We start from the raw sequence: 21,897 nt of genomic DNA on the forward strand, positions 1-21,897 counted from the left end.
TGCTTACTATTTTTGATATCAACTCTTAGGGTTTGTAGTTAGTGTTCTTTTCATTTTAGTATCGCCATTGATTGTTTACCACGCATAACACGTTGTCTAACATGCCCTAATAATGTAGCCATTACGCAGGGCCATTTCTAGCCTTTTTGGGTCCTAAAAAAGCACCAGTTTCCAGGCCTCCATTTCTGTTCACAATGTTCTTTCTGTGAATTGGGGCCTCACTGGTTGCAGGGTCCCAATTTACTACTTAGCTCACTTGTGTGAAGAATCGGTCCTACCTGTTTGATCACAGTGACTAAGCAGAGCATCCTTTCTTTTTTCCTTCACGTTTTGTAGAACTGTTGTATGTCAGAGCAGTGTAAACACAGGTGTAAAATATGGGTGTGCATTGTCATGCTGGAGTTTTGGAAAGTGAATCTGAATTTATTGCAAAAATGTATGAATCATTATAGGCCAGACAACACCCAAACCCGTTTCATAATGTTTCTCAGGCAATCTGGTCATCCTACTCATTCAGTGACACTTTATAGACACCAGTTAACCCAGCAGATGTTTTTGGGATATGTGATGAAAACTGAAATGTGTGAGGAAAAATCCAAAAAGACATTGGGGGAAATATGTACAACTTCACACAGTAGACTAGGAAGAAATCGGTTGTAAGTCCATCCATCTGTCCATTATACAACCTGCTATATCCTAACTACAGGGTCACGGGGGTCTGCTGGAGCCAATCCCAGACAACACAGGGCACAAGGCAGGAAACAAACCCGGGTGTCAGGGCGTCAGCCCACTGCAGGGTGCGCATACACACACACACACACACACCAAGCACACACTAGGGACAATTTTGAATCGGCAATGCACCTAACCTGCATGCCTTTGGACTGGGGGGGGAAACCAGAGCACTCGGAGGAAACCCACGCAGACATGGGGAGAACATGCAAATGCCACACAAGGAGGACCCAGGAAGCAAACCTGGGTCTCCTAACTGCGAGGCAGCAGAGCTACCCACTACGTCACCATGCCACCCCAGTTGTAAGACCTTTTTGTAAATGCACAAAATAATAAAAAGGCTTTGGAACAAAGTAAAATTAAACCATGTTGAGCAGCATTTCATAGTTCATTATATTTTAAAACATGCCAAAATGGTTTAGGAAAATAGACATTTTAAATGTAAATATTACCATTTTAAAATGAAAGCAAATATGTTTCAGGCAATATATATGACAAGCCTCTTTTTGATGTTCTTAGTTCTTATTATGTATGATTAATTTTATAAGGAAGTTATGCGATAATAGATGTGCATTGCGTTAATTAAAGCTGCCTAAGAAATTAACTGTATTCAAATTTTATGAACAGGAAACATGTATGTAAATTTATGAAAATGAACAAATCGTTTTCAACAGCAGGATGTGAAGAAGTGACTCGCCCAGAAGGTGAGGCTGAAAACTAACATACCTGGTGAAAGAAAAGAAAAAAAAGCACACAGCACCATGCACGTGAAAGAGAGAGACGGTAAATGAAACTATCCATGGGGCTGGCTAAAATAGGGCAGTGAACCAAGGTTGTGCACTCAGTGATGGTGTACTGGGGCTTTAGGGGCAGCTGTGACTGTTCTGGCATATTTTAAACCACAAGTGGTCTCATAATTTTATCAATTGGGCATTCAGGGTGGTGCACAGTAGGCAGTGGATTGGGGGCCTCTATGGAGGCCGAGAGAAGTGCCCCAAACAGATGAAAATAAGAATTCCTAGAAAAAATGTGCCACACTACTTGCTTATTAATAAAATATCAAGTACCAAAGGGTTGGGGGAGAGATCCTGCCCCAAGTGGAGGAGTTTAAGTATCTTGGGGTCTTGTTCACGAGTGAGGGAAGAATGGAGCGTGAGATCGACAGGCGGATCGGTGAGGCATCCGCAGTGATGCGGGCACTGCATCGGTCTGTCGTGGTGAAAAAGGAGCTGAGCCGTAAGGCAAAGCTCTCAATTTACCAGTCGGTTTACGTTCCTACCCTCACCTATGGTCATGAGCTATGGGTAGTGACCGAAAGAACGAGATCGCGAATACAAGCGGCTGAAATGAGTTTCCTCCGCAGGGTGTCTGGGCTTTCCCTTAAAGATAGGGTGAGAAGCTCAGTCATCCGGGAGGGGCTCAGAGTAGAGCCGCTGCTCCTCCGCATCGAGAGGAGTCAGATGAGGTGGCTTGGGCATCTGATCAGGATGCCTCCTGGACGCCTCCCTGGTGAGGTGTTCTGGGCACGTCCAACCGGGAGGAGGCCCCGGGGAAGACCCAGGACATGCTGCAGGGACTATGTCTCCCGGCTGGCCTGGGAACGCCTTGGGATTCTCCCGGAAGAGCTGGAAGAAGTGGCCGGGGAGAGGGAAGTCTGGGCTTCTCTGCTTAAGCTGCTGCCCCCGCGACCCGACCTCGGATAAGCGGAAGAGGATGGATGGATGGATGGAGGGAGTACCAAAGGTGGAGAAACATAATTGGCAGCTGGAAATTATTCCAGCTTACCTGCAGCATTGTTTCAAAGTGAATTCAAACAGAATCTCAGTAGTGAACTCCAGGTCAGGTTTATAATGGCCTCACACTGAAGGAGCTAACTGAACTCCATGCTGGGAGGAAAAAGACAAGAGTCCTTTGGCAAGATGTTGTGCTGAACAAGCATTGAATACAAAGAAGAGTGTGAAGATACAGGGATAAAGAGAAACACAGAAACAGAGCCAGAGTAGCAAGCAGACCAGTTGTCACCTCATTTAAACAGGGACTACACAACTATTACAGTATTCTCAGAGGGTCCTAAAGGGTGTTTCTCATTTTATCATGTATTAATGCAAAATAAACGGCAAGTACTGTGTGTCTTTGAGTGGATTTCAGGTTTGAGTATAAAGATCAGCACCAGTGGTCTTCCAAGTTCCCTTCCTTTTAGAAATCATCAGAATTGATCATTTTTCCTTGTCATCTTTCATGGCTTTATACTCTCCAACTTCATCATAGCACTATGCTTTTTATTGACAATGTTCTGTGTTGTACCTCAAACCACCACATCTCAATTAATATCCCAAAATGCTCTCGTGTCTTAGGCATTTAGAGATTCACAAGGATAAATCAAAATAAGAAGACTAATATATTTGACATACACTTGCATACAGTTGCATCATTTTCCTTAATAAATAAATGACCAAGTATAATATTTTTTCTCAATTGTTTAACTTGATTCTCTTTATCTACTTTTAGGACTTGAGTGAAAACCTCATGATGTTTTAGGTCATATTATGCAGAAATATAGAAAATTCTAAAGGGTTCACAAACTTTCAAGCACCACTGTACATACTGTATAAAAATGAAAGCATGAATAAACTGATACATTTTTATAGTCCTTCAGCTTTAAATTGTAGAAACATGGAAAATGAGGAGGCTTAATTCAAAGTAATACAAATATGGATATTTTGAAATGGAGCAAAAGAAAACGGTATTGTATAATTTGATCAGAGTAATCAGAATCACTTTATTGCTAGCGTGTGGAACATTCCAGAATTGACATTGGTTAGGTGCAAAACACGAGATGCAAGACATTACCAACTGAAGACAATACAATATCAACCTGTCATTAACCTGACACTGTGCAAACCACTATACAAATATAACAGTTACTTGAACAAAACATTTACAAACTTCAATAGTTAAGGCAAATAGGTAGAAAAACTACACAAAATAATATAGATATCAAAATCATTCAAGTTGAGCAAGTATAAAGTATTTACAAATAAACAAACAGCACAGTTACCAGTTATTCTGTATGTTATATGTAAGTTTATTTATGATCTGAATAGTTTGAGGAAAGAATCTGCAGAAATGGTGTGTAGTTCAGGTTGCAATAGACCTGTACCTCCTCTGCGATGGCAATTGAAAGAACAGATGGCTGCTGAGGAGGGCAAAGTCAGCTGCAATCTTTCCTGCTCTCTTTTTTGCTCTGGCGATAATAATAATAATAATAATGTGGTTGATGAAATCCTGTGAAATTGTTTACACTGACCATGGCCAAATGTCCATTCATCAGGGACCAACTGCTCCTTCACTATACAGTTAGGTCCATGAATATTTGGACAGAGAAACTTTTTTCTAATTTTGGTTCTGTACATTACCACAATGAATTTTAAATGAAACAACTCAGATGCAGTTGAAGTGCAGACTTTCACCTTTAATTCAGTGGGTTGAACAAAACAATTGCACAGAAATGTGAGGCAACTAAAGCATTTTTTTAACACAATCGCTTCATTTCAGGGACTCAAAAGTAACTGGACAGTTGACTCAAAGGCTATTTCATGGGCAGGTGTGGGCAAGTCCGTCGTTATGTCATTATCAATTAAACAGATAAAAGGCCTGGAGTTGATTTGAGGTGTGGTGCCTGCATGTGGAAGATTTTGCTGTGAACAGACAACATGCGGTCAAAGGAGCTCTCCATGCAGGTGAAAGAAGCCATCCTTAAGCTGCGAAAACAGAAAAAACCCATCTGAGAAATTGCTACAATATTACGAGTGGCAAAATCTACATTTTGGTACATCCTGAGAAAGAAAGCAAGCACTGGTGAACACAGCATCGCAAAAAGACCTAGACATCCACGGAAGACAACAGTGTTGAAAGATCGCAGAATCATTTCCATGGTGAAGAGAAACTCCGTCACAACAGCCAAACAAGTGAACAACACTCTCCAGGGGGTAGGCGTATCGATATCCAAGTCTAACATAAAGAGAAGACTGCATGAAAGTAAATACAGAGGGTGCACTGCAAGGTGCAATCCACTCATAAGCCTCAGGAATAGAAAGGCTAGATTGGACTTTGCTAAAGAACATCTAAAAAAGCCAGCACAGTTCTGGAAAAACATTCTTTGGACAGATGAAACCTAGATCAACCTCTACCAGAATGATGGCAAGAAAAATGTATGGAGAAGGCATGGAACAGCTCATTATCCAAAGCATACCACATCACCTGTAAAACACGGTAGAGGCAGTGTGATGGCTTGGGCGTGCATGGCTGCCAGTGGCACTGGGACACTAGTGTTTATTGATGATGTGACACAGGACAGAACCAGCCGAATGAATTCTGAGGTGTTCAGAGACATACTGTCTGCTCAAATCCAGCTAAACGCAGTCAAATTCATTGGGCAGAGTTTCATGATACAGATGGACAATGACCCAAAACATAACAGCCAAAGCAACCCATGAGTTTATTAAAGCAAAGAAGTGGAAAATTCTTGAATGGCCAAGTCAGTCACCTGATGTTAACCCAACTGAGCATGCATTTCACTTGTTGAAGACTAAACTTCAGACAGAAAGGCCCACAAACAAACAGCAACTGAAAGCCACTGCAGTAAAGGCCTGGCAGAGCATTAAAAAGGAGGAAACCCAGCATCTGGTGATGTCCATGAGTTCAAGACTTCAGGCTGTCATTGCCAGCAAAGTAGTATAGAAATTAACATTTTATTTCCAGTTATTTAATTTGTCCAATTACTTTTGAGCCCCTGAAATGAAGGGATTGTGTTAAAAAATGCTTTAGTTGCCTCACATTTTAATGCAATCTTTTTGTTCAACGCACTGAATTAAAACAGAAAGTCTGCACATCAACTGCATCTGAGTTGTTTCATTTAAAATTCTTTGTGATAATGTACAGAACCAAAATTAGAAAAAAGTTGTCTTTGTCCAAATATTTATGGACCTAACTGTACATGTACTCAGTGTACTCAGCTGTTTGTTTTTTATATGCACATAAAACTGTAAATTCTGCTATTTTGTCTGATATCTCTGTGTAATTACTAGGTCATATAGGCATGGATTTTTTACATACAATACAATTCAATACATATTATTTTTATACAGCACAAAATCACACAGGCCTTGCCTTTTGACAGCCCCTCAGGCTTGACTCTCTAAGGTGACAAGAAAAAACTCCCAAAAAAAACCTTATAGGGAAACAATGGAAAAAAACCTAGGGAAAGGCCGTTCAAAGAGAGCCAGGTAGGTTGGGCATGCAATGGGTAAATACAACACAATACACAGAACAGAACACAAGTAATCCTCAATACAGTACTGCAATAGAAATATTACAAGTGACGAGCAAAATTCAATAGTAGATGATATTATGTGATATGATTCAGATTTGTTCAGAGTCCTGGAGACCTCGGCCATCAAGCTGCCTCCCCCTATTGGCCATTCCACAGTTGAGTCAGCTCTAAGCCAGCCAATCCAATAAAAGGACCCCTCTTCCTGATGATTCCTGCAATCCTCCATCAGAGATTACTTTTTCTTAGGTAGGCAAAACAACTTGGCAGGTTGGCAGTGGTACCAAGTGCCACATTTGAGTACCGAAAAGAGAAACTGAACAGGTAAGAGTTAGTAAAAATTGCGACTATCATATAACTTATGTTTTAGTGCTATTGACTGACAACAGTGATGCACCATGTACAGCTAATCAGCAGCTTTAGTCAGGATATGCTAAACTAAAATAGTGAGTCTTTTGAAAGCTGAGATTGAAGGGGCATCTCTTATAGTAGCAGGCAGGCCATTGCACAGTTTAGAGGACTTGTAACTAAAAACACAACCTCCCACCGTTATTTTATTAATCCTTATATATGTAACCTTTGCCATTTTGCCTTAAAATTACTCAGTTTGCTTTGTTTTCCTTGAAGAATTATCTGTGCAATCTTATGACCAGCTTTACTAGGTCATATAGACTCTGTCTGTGTAATTATTTTGTTCCAATATGTTTGTTTGGTTCTTTAAATCTTGGCTTATGGTTATATTTTGTGATAATCACAGCTGTTTTCTAAATACAGTATATCTATCCCTTTACCTTTTGTTTTGAACATATAACATTTATCTTGTTTCCTGCTTATCCTCTGTGTCCTTGCTGAGTAAGTAAAAATCCTTCGACTGAGTTTTCATCATTCAGAATAGCATTTGGGCAAATATCATTTAGAGTGGTGTACTCCTGGCACCGAACAAACACAAGCTGGACAGACGCTGCCCTGAACCTGCAGTGTACACTTTCTCATATAACATTCATTGATGCAGTTTACCAGTTTAATTTCAATAAGATTGAATATGAGTTGGGTGTTTACAGTAGTGGGCCCTGCAGTGACTTGGCACTCTTTAAAATGTTTTCTTCTTGCTGCCTCAGGAGTTGCTGGGTTAGACTGCAGCCCATCACATCCCATAACTGGACTAAGCAGGTCTGAGAATGTTCTGTTATTTTCTCTTCTGGTGCATCTGTCTCTGTTAGTCTGCAGTATGTTGGCACACTTTCAGAATACAGCCTCCACTGAATAGTGCTATTCTACTCTCTTCTTCTTTGCTTATAACTAAGAATACAAGTGACATGCTTTTAACTTGCCAATTTAGTCATTATAGTCAATAACGATGACATTTTAAAAATTCTCTTTTAATGTGTAGTTCAACATAAAAGCTTTGGCATATTAGCTGTGGTTATGTCTTACCTTACATGGTTTCACAGTAGTTCAGTTTTGATGCTGCCAACTAAACCTTAAACTAAATTTAAATTTTATATTTTTGCAGCTAAGTAACTTGTTTAAATCGCTAAACACATCTGCAAATAAAAACAGCAGCCACCAAAATCAGTGGTGTAATATTATGTGTGACTGTTTAGTCATATCAAATTGAAGCCTTTAACGTGTTTAGAGTGAAGCAAGTTTGGAGTATCTGCTGCCTCACAGTTTTTGTCATACACACGTGAATATTTCCTCCCACATTCTTCTTCTTAATCATACAGTTGCCAGTCAAATTCTATCTCATATGGGTTTAATGTGCTGTTTGAAGAGTTCCAGTTAGATCTTTGAGGACAAAAACTGCATAGAAACTGTTCAGAGTAAGGCATTGAATGATCTTTTACTAGCTGCTGGCTCTGGCCATTTACATATTGTCTTGTACGGCCAGGGGCCCTGCCCGGCCGGGGTGTCAACTGGATGGAAAGACCGGGGCAGAGAGCGGGCTCAAGGCATTATCTTCCCCAGGGCACTAAAGGACAGCCCCCCCAGTTGCTGTGACACCACGGATTCCCACAGGACACACTGGGAGTTGGAGTTCGCTGAAGTTCTGGCAGCTGCCAAAGGGAGCTGCAGAGCCCTACTTTGACTTTCACCACTCCTGGGTGTGATCCCAACTCTCTTTAATGAGCCACCTTGAGGACTCGCTGGTGCAGCTTTAAATGGAGCCATTTGCCACTACTCCAGGAGCCAGTGTCTGCAGAGAAAAAGAAAGAGATGAAGCTTGAAGAGAGAGAAGAGAAAGGAGGAAGAAAAGCAAAGAAAGTGCTGTGAGCTGTACTTGTTGCACTGTTCTGCTGTGGGAAACGGTAGGGAAGCCTTTCCCACTTAATAAAAGTATGCTGTACTTGGAACTTGGGCCTGGTGTCTGTCTGTGTCAGGTGTAGGCAGGTGAAGCGTGCTTCTTGACCGAACAGCTGCTTTTGATACAGTTAGTCACAATATACATTTAAAACAATTGAGGACATTTGGAAGAATTATTGTAATATCAATTTCCTCATTTAAGCCTTGTCTATTCTACCTTTAAGTTTATCTCCTTTACCACTTTTTTAGGTGTGCCATGGGGACATGTGTTAGGTCTGTTATTGTTTAATATTTACTGTATATGCTTCCCTAATTGCAAGCTGTAAGAAACACACATGTATAATACAACTAGAAATTTTACAATATATAAAAATGCTAGCTACTTTAAACACACATTAAAACAAAGCAATTTTCAACTGATTGTCTTGAAAGGGTCCTAACACTATAGTCCATTAATGTTATTATCACAATATGGCCAACTGATGAGAAATTAATGATATTAGAAATAACATAGTATATCTCCCCAACACTAAGGATCCTCCTAAACCCCAGCATCCTGTTATAAACAAATTAAACTTTTTCACTAGGATAGATTTACCTGATTTAAAGAAAATAATCTCTCAATTAAAACCCTCCACCTGCGTCCTTGACCCGATACCAACAAGGTTTTTCAAAGAAGTATCAGGCGTGCTAATTGATAATGTTCTGGACATAGTAAATTCGTCACTAGATACGGGGTCTTCCCAGACTGTCTTAAGACTGCTGCAGTTAAACCCCTACTTAAGAAACATAATCTCGACCCCTCAGCTCTTGAAAATTTTAGACCCATCTCTAACCTGCCTTTCTTAAGTAAAGTTCTGGAGAAGGCAGTCATTATGCAGTTAAATGACCACCTAAATAAACATGCTATTCTTGATAAATTTCAGTCGGGTTTTAGAACAAATCACAGCACAGAAACTGCACTCGTTAAAGTAGTAAATGACTTGCGGGTAAATGCAGACAGAGGCCATTTATCTGTTCTCATCCTCTTAGATCTGAGTGCTGCATTTGACACCATTGATCACAACATTCTTAGAAATCGCCTTAGTCAATGGGTGGGCCTCTCTGGCACGGTCCTAAATTGGTTTGAATCCTACCTGACAGGGAGAAAATATTTTGTTAGTTGTGGGAATTACAACTCGAAGACACATGATATCCGATATGGTGTTCCACAAGGCTCTATCCTGGGTCCGCTGCTCTTCTCAATCTACATGCTTCCATTAGGTCAGATTATCTCAGGGCACAACGTGAGCTACCACAGATATGCTGATAACACATAGCTGTACTTATCAATAGCACCTGATGACCCTGATTTTATTGATTCACTAACAGAATGTCTGACTAGTATCTCAGAATGGATGAATAGTAATTTTCTCAAGTTAAATAAAGAAAAAACTGAAATTTTAGTGATCAGCAATAATGGATACAATGAGGCTATTAGAAATAAACTGGATACATTAGGATTAAAAGTCAAGACGGAGGTAAAAAGCTTAGGGGTGATTGTTGACTGTAATCTGAATTTTAAATCACATATTAATCAGATCATTAGGACAGCATTTTTCACTTAAGAAACATAAGTAAAGTTAGACCGCTTATATCACTGAAAGATGCTGAGAAATTAGTTCACGCGTTTGTTTTCAGTCGACTAGATTACTGTAATGCACTCCTCTCAGGACTAACCAATAAAGATATAAATCGTTTGCAACTAGTGCAGAATGCAGCTGCTAGAATCCTAACTAGGAAAAGAAAATCCGAACACATTTCTCCAGTTTTAATGTCACTACACTGGTTACCTGTGTCATTCAGAATTGACTTTAAAATTCTGCTTATGGTTTATAAAGCCTTAAATAATCTCGCCCCATCTTATATATCGGAATGTCTGACACCTTATATTCCAAATCGTAACCTTAGATCCTCAAATGAGTGTCTCCTTAAAATTCCAAGAACAAAACTTAAAAGAAGTGGTGAGGCGGCCTTCTGCTGCTATGCACCTAAAATCTGGAATAGCCTGCCAATAGGAATTCGCCAGGCTGATACAGTAGAGCACTTTAAAACACTGCTGAAAACATATTACTTTAACATGGCCTTTTTATACCTTCAATTTAACTTAATTTAACTTAATCCTGATACTCTATATGTTCAATCTCCTCAAAATAACTATTCATGGTGGCTCTAAAATCGGTACTGACCCCTACTCTCTTTTCTGTTTCTTTTTCCGGTCTCTTTGTGGTGGTGGCCTGCACCACCACCACCTACTCAAAGCTTCATGATGCTCTAACAATGATGGACGGATTAAAAGGCAGAAGTCTACGTGACCATCATCATCATCAAGCCCTTCCGTGAGGATCCTAAATCCAAAGAGGACTGTTTCATTTATGTTAGGTAGAATGCCCAGAGGGGACTGGGTGGTCTCATGATCTGGAATCCCTACAGATTTTATTTTTTCTCCAGTTTTCTGGAGTTTTTTTGTTTTTTCTGTCCCCCCTGGCCATTGAACCTTACTCTTATTCAATGTTAATGTTGATTTATTTTGTTTTATAATTGTGTCTTTCATTTTTCTATTCTTTAATATGTAAAGCACTTTGGGCTACTGTTTGTATGAAAATGTGCTATATAAATAAATGTTGTTGTTGTTGTTGTTGAAAGGTAGAAGAAAACAAAAACACCAGTTGGCAGCATCCCATCTAGGGGGTCCACAGTTAGTGATAACACAAAGTCAAAAGATACAGTCGCGGTTCAGAAGACCTAGACCAACTGACTGCCCAATCCCCAAACACTCCGTTAGTATACTCTGATCAGCCACAACATTAAAACCACTGAATGATTAAGTGTATAACATTGATTACCTTGTTACAATGACACCTGTCAAGGGGTGAGATATACTAGGCAGCAAGTGAACAGTCAGTTCTTGAAGGTGATGTGTTGGAAAATTGTGCAAGCGTAAGAACCTAAGCAACTCTGACAAAGGCCAAATTTTGATTGTTAGATGACTGGGTCAAAGCATCTCCAAAATGTTAGGTCTTGTGTGGTGTTCCTAGTATGCATTGGTTAGTACCTACCAAAAATAGTCCAAGGAAGGACAACCTGTGAACTAGCAACAGGGTCATGGGTGCCCAAGGCTTACAGATGCACATGGGGAGCGAAGGCTGGCCCATGTGGTCCAATCCCACAGAAGAGCTACTGTAGCTCAAATTGCAGAATAGCATAATGGTGGCCATCAAACTAAGGTGTTAAAACACACAGTGCATCACAGCTTGCTGCATATGGGTCTGCATAGCCACATACTGGTCAGAGTGTCCATGTTGAACCCAGTCCACCACCAAAAGAACCTACAATGGGCATGTAAGTGTCAGTTCTGGAACTATAGAAGGTGGGCTGGTTGGATAAACCACATTTTCTTTAAGATCAAGTAGATGTCCAAGTGCATGTGAGTCATTCACCAGGGAAAGAGATGGCAGCAGGATACACTATGGAAAGAAAGCAAGCCAGCAAAGGCAGTGTGAAAAACTGGGCAATGTTCTTCTGGAAAACCATGGGTCCTGGCATGCATGTGGAAGTTACTTTGACACATACCACCTGCCTAAAGACTGTTGCAAACCACGTATACCCCTTTATGACTTCAGTATTCTCTGATGGCAGTGGCCTCTTTCCGCAGGATAATGCTTCCTGTCACACTGCAAAAATTGTTCAGGAATGGCTGGAGGAACATGACAAAGACTTCAAGGTGTTGACTTAGCCTCCAAATTCCCCAGTTCTCAGTCTGATCAAGTAACTGTTGGAAAAACAAGTGTAATCCATGATGGCCCTACCTTACAACTTAGAGGACTTAAAGGATCTGGTGCTAGTGTCTTGGTGCCAATTACCACAGCACACCTTCAGAGGTCTTGTGGGGTCCATGCCTTGACAGATCGGAGCTGGTTTGGCAGCAGGAGGTTGGCCTACACAATATTAGGCATTTAGTTTTAATGTTGTGACTGATTGATGTACTGTAACTTTATGCTGGGCCATCTAATAACAAAATCTTTCCACCCTTGTATTCTAATGTTCCCAGTATCTCTGGTGCCATCCCCATGGGCAGGAAAGCAGTTCTGACATAAACTAGTGACACCATGTGTCACAACATGATACAGAGAAGAGAAACAGAATGGAAGATGGTTAGTACTACTTCATAATATTGATATACTTATATTTTTGTACAAGTGACTAACAAATAGAGATGCAATAAGTGCAACTAATCTACAGCTAACATGCTTATTTTATTAATCCTTGGGATCGTAAGTAGACAGAGCATCTTGAAATCGTATTGTACACCCTGGTTTTCATGTAATGATAGGTTCAGATAGGTAAGTGGGACCTAAGGCAGGGGTCCTCAATGACGGTCCTGGAGAGCCGCAGTGGCTGCAGGTTTTTGCTCCAACCCAGTTGCTTAATAAAAAACACTTATTGCTAAAGTAACACTTCTGCTTCACTTTAGTGATTTTGAGCACGTATTGCTTAATTAAACAGCTATTTTAATTGCTCCTTATTATCAATAACATGCAAATGACAAGAGAGCAGCATTTCTCCATTTAGCTTATTTACATTTACACCTTTGTGTATTTATCTGCACTATTGGGTTTAATTAAATACTTGGAAGAAAAATGAAGAGAAAAAAGTGAAGGACTGAGAATTACTCGTCCATTTTAGCCTTCAAATCATTTGCATGATAGAAAGGGAAAGAAAATCTAGGATATGAGAATGACCTGACATAGCAGAGTTAATTTAATTTCATAGCTTGTTAGTGCTTTATTGGCAAGAATTGCTTTCTAATTAAGCAACCAGGTCAGAACAAAAACCTGCAGCCACTGCGGCTCTCCAGGACTGGGATTGAGGACCCCTGACCTAAGGCATTCTTACATGTAAGAAGTGAGATTTTTTTAATTCAGCCTTAACCTTAACTGGAAGCCAGTATTAGGACTTAAAGACAGAGGTTATGTGGAGCTACTTCCTTGCTCTTAAAATCATTTTTGCAGTAGCATTGTGAACTAACTGGAAGTTGCATTTAGAACAGTTTGACCAGTCTGTGAATAACGCATTGCAGTAGTCCATTCTACTTGAAAGAACTGCATAAATTAATTAAAATTGTCTTGATTTTCCTTTTTTTTCAAAGATGCTAAAAACAAATTGTCGATAATGTTCTAATGAGTGCTATAATGGACACAACAGTGTCAAAGACAATGACTACATTGTGTGCCAATTCATTAAAACTAATGGATAAATCTACTGAGTTTACAAAATGAGAGAATGCCCCCCAATAAATAACATTTGCATTCTGCTGTATTCAGAGACAAGTAATTATCTTCCATCCACTTCTTTATTCACTGACACAACTAATTACAGACCAAATAGGATGAAATGCTGCTTGTTCTGAACAAAAATTAAACAATAGCTGAGTATCACCTGTACACACATTGAAAGTGAATTATAGTTCCCAGTAGAAGCATGTAAAGTGAAAACAGTAAATATAGGACACCATGTTTAACTTATGAAGGTGATGATGTACTGTGCAATCTAAAATTAATTTGATAAATAAGAACTTAACTATGCAATGACAGCGCCTGAGAGCCCCACGTCATTTTCCAGGGCACATAACAAGATAGATTGTTCGATTGTGTCCTGAACTCCAATGACTAGCATTTCCTTCATTAGAAGATATTGAAATGTGATTTATAACTAAACTTAATGCCATTCCTGTACTGTGACTGATATGAAAGCCAGACAGGAACATCTCAGGTAAATTGTAATGTGTAAGGTGAGGCTGAGGCTGCCTAGTGACTATTTTTTAAGTACTTTAGAAAGAAAAGGTAAATTTTAAATCTAATTATTAAACATATGTGGGTTTCGCTCTGATTTTTTAACAATGGTCTTAAAACAAGCACCTTTGGAGTATTCAAAACTATGCGACCCAGTAACGATCTACTGATAATTTTGAAAATGGGTACTGCCACAACTGCAATTGAGATTTTCACTATTTTTGTAGGGTTATTGGGTCTAAACAACAAGTGTTAGGTTTCATTTCAGAAATTGAAGTTAGATGATGTAGGCAAGTACAGACAGGGATTACTTTTCCATTGTTATGCAGATGATACACACATTTTTAAACAAACCAAACCTTCCCATACTGTATATTACCTCCTAATAATCTGATCTGTGGTGAAAATTAAATTACCATAGATGGTATTAAATTTTTTTAAAACTGGGATGCCATTCCAAGAATTCTAAGTGACTCTAAAAGTTTTACTCTATGTCATCTAAGTTCATGTGGTCTCATTTATAAATCTTTGCATGATTTGAACATGAAAATATGCGTAAAGCAAAAAAAAGGAAAATGCGCACAGCAAAAAAAAATCTGACTTATAAAACCGATATAAGCACAGTTGTATGCACTTTACCCTTATACATCACACTCATCTTGTAAATGTGCATACGTGAACGCACCTCAAACCCCATCCAGTTGCCACCCTGAAATAACCAAGCTGAACAACAATGTTCATATGTACTGTAATCACTATTCTGCCAACCTTTGTTGGCTGGTACAGCAGCTTCCAACCTGACACATCCAGATACCTCCACCTGTATTTGAGGAGTCTTATGGTGCACGCCACAACTGTGCACGCCAAGAGCATGTGTGCCATTGTTGCACCTCTCTTCTGTGCTCTGAGGGCAGGCGCAGAGTGCGAGCATCTGAGCAGGTATCCACTATCACGTGGCACATGTGATAATATTTTTGCTATTAGAATGATTAATGAAAATCTGAGGGTTCAGATAGGTTACTTAGCATTAAGCCAACTATAACAAATTGCACCATCAGCGATTTGTTTGCCAACACTGCTTTGCCTCAAAATAAATGAATCTCGGGTTGACTTCTCATCTTGGCATCACATAGGACTTGTGCGTTAATGGAATGTCATTGCTTACAGTTAACAAAGTAGCTTCATTCTCACTTGGTGCCCTTATTGCAATATGTGTGGAGCTAATTTCCCCGATTACATTAGGAAAACTGGACACTGCTGCCAACTGCCTTTTTATGTTGACATGACACCATACAGAAATTGAATGTAGGGTCTTGTCAGTCGGTTAATGGTTTTAGCATGGAGGACATGATGGAGCTGAATCTTGGCTGAGATTTTGATGACCTGTCAGCCAGTTCTCTCTGATAGGTACCTATTGCCAGAAAATTAATCATAGTTAAATCCTGCATATGAAACACTATAGCCTGATTTAGTCAGTCTGTCTTTGCAATGCCAACTCAGCACATAGTTCCAAGAGAATACCTCTTGGGAGCCTAATTCAACTCATTATCACCATGTGCAAAAAAATCTTGTGCATAAAAGCTTGTTCCCTTCATAGATGACCATTTGCATAGTCTCTAAACAGTACCAAACAAGCCATATTTCAAACCATTAGGCAATAAATAGGCTGTAAGGCATGAGATTTATAATTTTCACCTGTGGTTTTACTTAATGGAATCATTGGCAGCAAGTCATTGAACTGGTTTCTAATCCTGAGAAGTGACAACTGGTACACTATATAAACTAATGGAAAACCAAGAGTTCTTCAGTGTAAATGTGCAGTATTAACCATATTAAAATGGAACTATAATAGAGTCTGTATGTCATATTCATACCTTTTGAAGTTTAATTTTTGTCACATTCAAGCACATTATAACAACAGCTCTGTGATATGAATTGTAAGGGTGGTCATCATTTAGCTGCTTTGGCCGCACTTCCCTGCATTATCAATGTTGTCATCATTTCCCACTTTCTCCAAAGTTATGTACACATGGGTCAGAGTGGCTATAAATATACGTAATTTCTCCCATCAAGTTTTCTTTTATAAATCCCCACTTTTTTGTGGAAAGTTATGTACACATATTTTGAGCCTGGTTTGTACATACGCAAGTTTTATAACTCTGACCATATGTCCACCTCTGCAGAAGTAAGAAATCATGTTGTTATCTTAGATTCCACACTTTTATTTGAATTGCATGTTAAGAACATTACTAAGACATCTTTCTTTCATTTAAGAAAACATTTCCAAGCTCTTTAAGTTTTTGATGTACAGTGTGGCTGTCTTTGTTACATCTTGTCTGGCTACTGTAATGCTGTTCTGTATGGTGCTTCTTGCCAGGGACTTGGGAGACTGCAGTATGTACAGACCTGCCAGAATTCTCTCCCATACTAAGCTCTTGAAACATGTTACTCCTTTAGTTCAACCACTTCCTTTCAAGCATTGTCTTAACTGTTATCATTTTTATATTTGTTTTCAAGGCTCTATGACATAAATTTAATGGTACTTTTATGTTGTTTATATTTGTATGTTTGTATATTTATTTGTAAAATTTGTGCATGTTTATGTACAGTATATACATACACTAAGCAGGGGTACCCAGCACTGCCCAGAGTGGTGATGGCAACTAAATTTCAGAATGAAAAATAGCCTGTGGTGTTCTCTTGCAAAAATGGGGAATCTGTGCAAAATGTGGTGGAGATAGGCTGAACAGTGTGGACTTGCATAACAAGCAAACACTCATACAAATACACTTTCAGCTTTATATATTCAGCAAAAAAAGAAACGTCCTCTGACTTTCAACTGTTTTTACTTTCAGTAAACTTAATGTGTAAATATTTGTATGAACACTAAAAGAGTCAACACCATAAGACATAAACTAAAAATGTTTCACAATGTGTCCCTGAATGAAGGGAGACTCAAAATCAAAAGTACCAGTCAGTATCTGGTGTGGCCACCAGCTGCTTGAAGTACTGCAGTGCATCTCCTCCTCATGGACTGGACCAGATTTGTCAGTTCTTGCTGTGAGATGTTACCCCACTCTTCCACCAAGGCACCTGCAAGTTCCTGGACATTTCTGGGGGAATGGCCCTAGCCCTCACCCTGCGATCCAACAGGTCCCAGACGTGCTCAATGGGATTGAGATCCGGGCTCTTCCACTGCGAGGATGATCAGCTGTCCTTCCTGTCTCCCTGTAGCGCTGTCTTAGGCGTCTCACAGTGCGGACATGGCAATTTATTGCCCTAGCCACATCAGCCTCCCTGCAGCATGCCTAATGCACATTCACGCAGATGAGCAGGAACCCTGGGCATCTTTCTTTGGGTGTTTTTCACAGTCGGTAGACAAGTCTCTTTAGTGTCCTGCGTTTTTAGAACTGTGACCTTAAATGCCTACTTTCTGTAAGCTGTTAAGGTCTTAACGACCATTCCACAGGTGCATGTTAATTAATTGATTATGGTTAATTGAACATGCATGGAAAACATTGTTTAAACCCTTTACAATGAAGATCTGTAAAGTTATTTGGATTTTTAAAACATTATTGTTGAAATACACAGTCCTGGAAAAGAGACGTTTCTTTTTTTGCTGAGTATATATACAGTAGATGTGTGTGTGTTGTAAACGATGACTCGAGACAGTATAAAGTGTTGGGGTTTCCGGCCCCGTATATTCTATAACAAAGGAAAAAATTGCAGGTCAAAATCATAAACAGTTTATAACAGTTCATAACGACGCCGAGTCCTGGCGTCGCGCCATTTTTGGGGAGGAGCCGGAAGTGGAGGGATGCTGGGAAGGTCCGTGAGGGAGGATGGGAAGGATGGCGTCAGGGCAAGATGGCGGAGGAAGGCGGAAGTGCCGCACTGCGGTCAAACCCGACTACGGAGGAGGGAGGTCTTTTTTCCTAGAAGGAAGCAGAGGGAGAAAGTTAATACCCCGCCATTCCCTGCGGCGAATGTTTTCCCAGATGCGTTTTGAATCCGTCCGCGGTCTCCTACTCGCGCGTGCGTGACGATCCCCCTTAGCCCAGGACCGTCAGGTGGGCGGACCTAACCGAGAGGTCGTGAATACGGGAGAGGGCATCGGCGTTGGCCTGAAGGGTACCCGCCGATAAGTGACAGTGAACTTATACGGCTGTAGGTCCAGAAACCACCTAGTGACTCGCGGGTTCGACTCTTTGTGTAGGGACATCCACTGAAGCGCAGCGTGATCTGTCACCAGAGTGAATTCGCGACCCAGTAGGTAATACGGAGGTGGGTCACTGCCCACTTAATGGCCAAGGCCTCCCTCTCCACCGCCGCATACCGAGTCTCCCGGTCCATCAGTTTCCGGCTAAGGTACATCACAGGGTGTTCAACACCATCAGCGCTTTGGCTCAGCACGGCACCCAGGCCTGTGTCCGGCGTCGGTCTGGAGGATAAGCGGGGCCCAAAATCAGGCGTCCGCAATACGGTGCCGGCGTTAGGGCCCTTTTCAAGTCACTGAGCAGCGTGTTCTGCCTTGTCGGTCCACACTACGTTTAGGGGAGCGCCTCTCTTTGTCAGGTTGGTCAAGGGTGCTGCTCTTTCGGAGAAGCGGGGAACAAACCGGCGGTAGTACCCAGCAAGCCCCAAGAAAGCCTGCACCTGCTTCTTGGTATTCGGACGGGGCCATTCTAAGATGTCTTTCACTTTGGAGCCCTGTGGCGCACCGTCCTTGTCCCACCAGGTAGCCTAAATACTTGGCCTCCTTTAAGCCAAAGAAACATTTTCGGGGTTTATGCGGAGGCGGCTTTAGCCAGTGTTCTGAGGACAGCTGCAACCTGCAATAGATGCTCCTCCCAGGTGCGGAATAGATGACGGCGTCATCCAGGTAGGCGGCACTATAGGACTGGTGGGGCTTCAACACTCTGTCCACCAGGCGTTGGAAGGTGGCGGTGCCCGTGCAGCCCAAATGGGAGGACCTTGTATTGCCAGTGCCGCTAGGGGTGCTAAAGGCTGTTTTTCTTTTGCGGATGCCGTTAAGGGAATTTGCCAATACCCTTTGTCATGTCAAGGGTGGTCAAATACCGAGCCGTGCCCAGCCGTTCCAGAAGGTCGTCAATGCGGGGCATCGGGTAGGCATCGAACTTGGAGACCTGATTCAGACGTCTAAAGTCGTTACAGAACCTCCAGGAGCCGTCCGGCTTGGATACGAGGACAACAGGGCTGGACCAGGGACTATGGCTCTCCTCAATTATGTCCATGTCCAACATACGTTGCACCTCCAGTTCAACCTCTGCGCGTTTTGCCTCCGGGAGCCTATAGGGCCTCTCCCGGACGATTACCCCGGGGTCCGTAACTATATCGTGGGCAATCAGCGAGGTCCGGCCGGGTGATTCAACACCACTTGAGGGGATGGCTCGGAGTGTTTGGATTAACTCCTGCGCTGCTTGGGTGTCAGCTCTTCGCCGAGGTTGAGGGCAGTCGAGCTTGAGAAAGGGAGAGTGACCTATGGGAGCGGGCAGCTCCTCCCTATCCTTCCAAGGTTTCAACAGGTTAATATGATAGATCCTCTCACTTTCGATCGACGATTGGGCTGTTTCACCAAATAGTCGGCGAGTCCTTTTCTCCTTAACCTCGTAAGGCCCTTGCCAGTGGCGAGCAGCTTAGAGTGGGAGGTAGGGATGAGCACCATAACCCGGTCCCCTGGGCGGAACTCCCTGAGGGCGGAGTTGCGGTTGTAACACGGGCCTGCGCTGCTTGCGCCGAGTCACGTGTTCTTTTAGGAGGGGCCTGATTTTTGTGAGTCGATCGGCGCAGTTGCGCGCGTACTCTAAAATATTGGAGGAGGAAGGGCCTCAGCCTCCCAGCCCTCTTTTAGGATGTCGAGGATTCCTCTGGGTTGCCGTCCATACAACAATTCAAGCGGGAGAAGCCCGTAGAGGCCTGAGGTACCTCCCGATAGGCAAAAAGCACGGCGGGAGGAGCTGATCCCAGTTCCTGCCGTCCGCGCTGACCACCTTGCGGAGCATCTGTTTAAGCGTCTGATTAAATCGTTCCACCAACCCGTCCGTTTGCGGGTGATAGACAGGCGCTTTCAGGTGCTTTATCTGCAGTAATTTGGCTACCTCCTGAGCGTATCCGAAGTGAAGGCGTACCCTGGTCGTGAGGACTTCTTTGGGTATGCCTACTCGGGAAAACACGTTAACTAATTCCCGTGCGATGCTTTTAGAATTAGCGGAGCACAGGGGAACCGCCTCTGGGTACCGGGTAGCATAATCCACCATGACTAGGATATACTTGTGGCCACGGTTGAGGGCTCTAAGGGGCCTACCAAGTCGACCCCTATTCTTTCAAAGGGAACATCGATGAGGGGTATAGGGACGAGGGAGCACGGTCCTTTCTAGGAATCTGGCGGATCTGGCAGTCGGACATGACTGACAGAAGCGCCGGACCTCCTCATTGATCCCGGCCAGTAAAATCGGAGCTTAATCCTCTCTAGTGTTTTTCGGCCCGAGGTGGGCCTAAGAGGTGGCGTCGCCAACTTCGCATACCTCCCGCCGGAAGGCCGCGGAATTAGCAGCAACTTCCGCACCTCGCCCTCATGGGTTGCCACTCGGTACAACAGATCGTTCTCAAGGACAAAGAAGGGCTCACGCGGTGTGGAACCATCCGCTTGTGTGCTGTTAGGCAGAACGACAGCATTCCGGGCGGCGCGGGAGTCATCATTCCACTGCTCCCTCTTAAAGGAGGCAGGCGTGGACGGAATTGATGGTCCAGCCCTCCGAGAGGGTCTTGTGGCCTGGGCCCGGGAAGAGTTCCATGGCTAGTCCCTTCCCCGGCGGAATCTTCCGGGTTGGGGTCCGTAGCCACGGAAAGGTCCCCCGAGGCACCAGCGCCATTAGGGCCTGCCCTTGTGCACGGCGTGGAGACCGCGGGAGGGTGCCACTGCCCCTCATAACAAGATCCAACAAGGCCCGGGAGGCGGTGGGGTCTTACCGCTGATTCTTTTGACCAGTCTTGTCCCAAAATCACTGGGAAGGGGTTCGGTAGCACTGCGACCGTCATTTGAGTGGGTTCCCCTCCAGGTGAGATAACAGCGGCGGAGCGATATGACCTAGTCCCCCATGCACACAAGTGACCAACAAGCGTTGACTTATCCACTGTCGCGGCAAGACAAAGCGGCGAGCTACAATGGTAATGTTGCTGCCGGAATCAAACAAAGCTACCACGGCGTGCCCATTTAACAACACCACTCCCGTGTTCGGACTCGCCAAGGGATGCGGCGGGGTACAGTACCTCTCCGACGACGTCCAGGTGCAATCCATGGGCTCTGGAGAGATGTTGTGGGGGCAGGTTGGCAGCAGGTGGCCGGTCTCGCCACACTTGTAACAGCGCGGCGGACCCGGCTTCTCTCTGGTTTTCGGTGGGGCTTCCGCAGCACGAGAGGGGCTCGGGGTGGCCGCCCGTCCCTGTTGGTTCCAGCGAGGAGGCCTTTCTGACCCGACGAGTCGGAGGACCGCCAGTTGACGCGCCAGGACCTCCAGGAGGCCTGGCATATCCTTGTAAGCGTGTCCCCGGACCTGCTGGGCGAGGGAACTGGGTAACGAGTTGACCAGGCCTTCACAGGCCACCTGCTCCACCACTCTCCGAGCTTGGGGTCCTTCTGGCGTAGCCAGCGCCCCATCTTACCCCAGAACTCGAGCGCCT

The sequence above is a fragment of the Polypterus senegalus genome, chromosome 6 (genome assembly GCF_016835505.1).
Source record: "Polypterus senegalus isolate Bchr_013 chromosome 6, ASM1683550v1, whole genome shotgun sequence".
Classification (NCBI taxonomy): Eukaryota; Metazoa; Chordata; class Cladistia; order Polypteriformes; family Polypteridae; genus Polypterus; species Polypterus senegalus.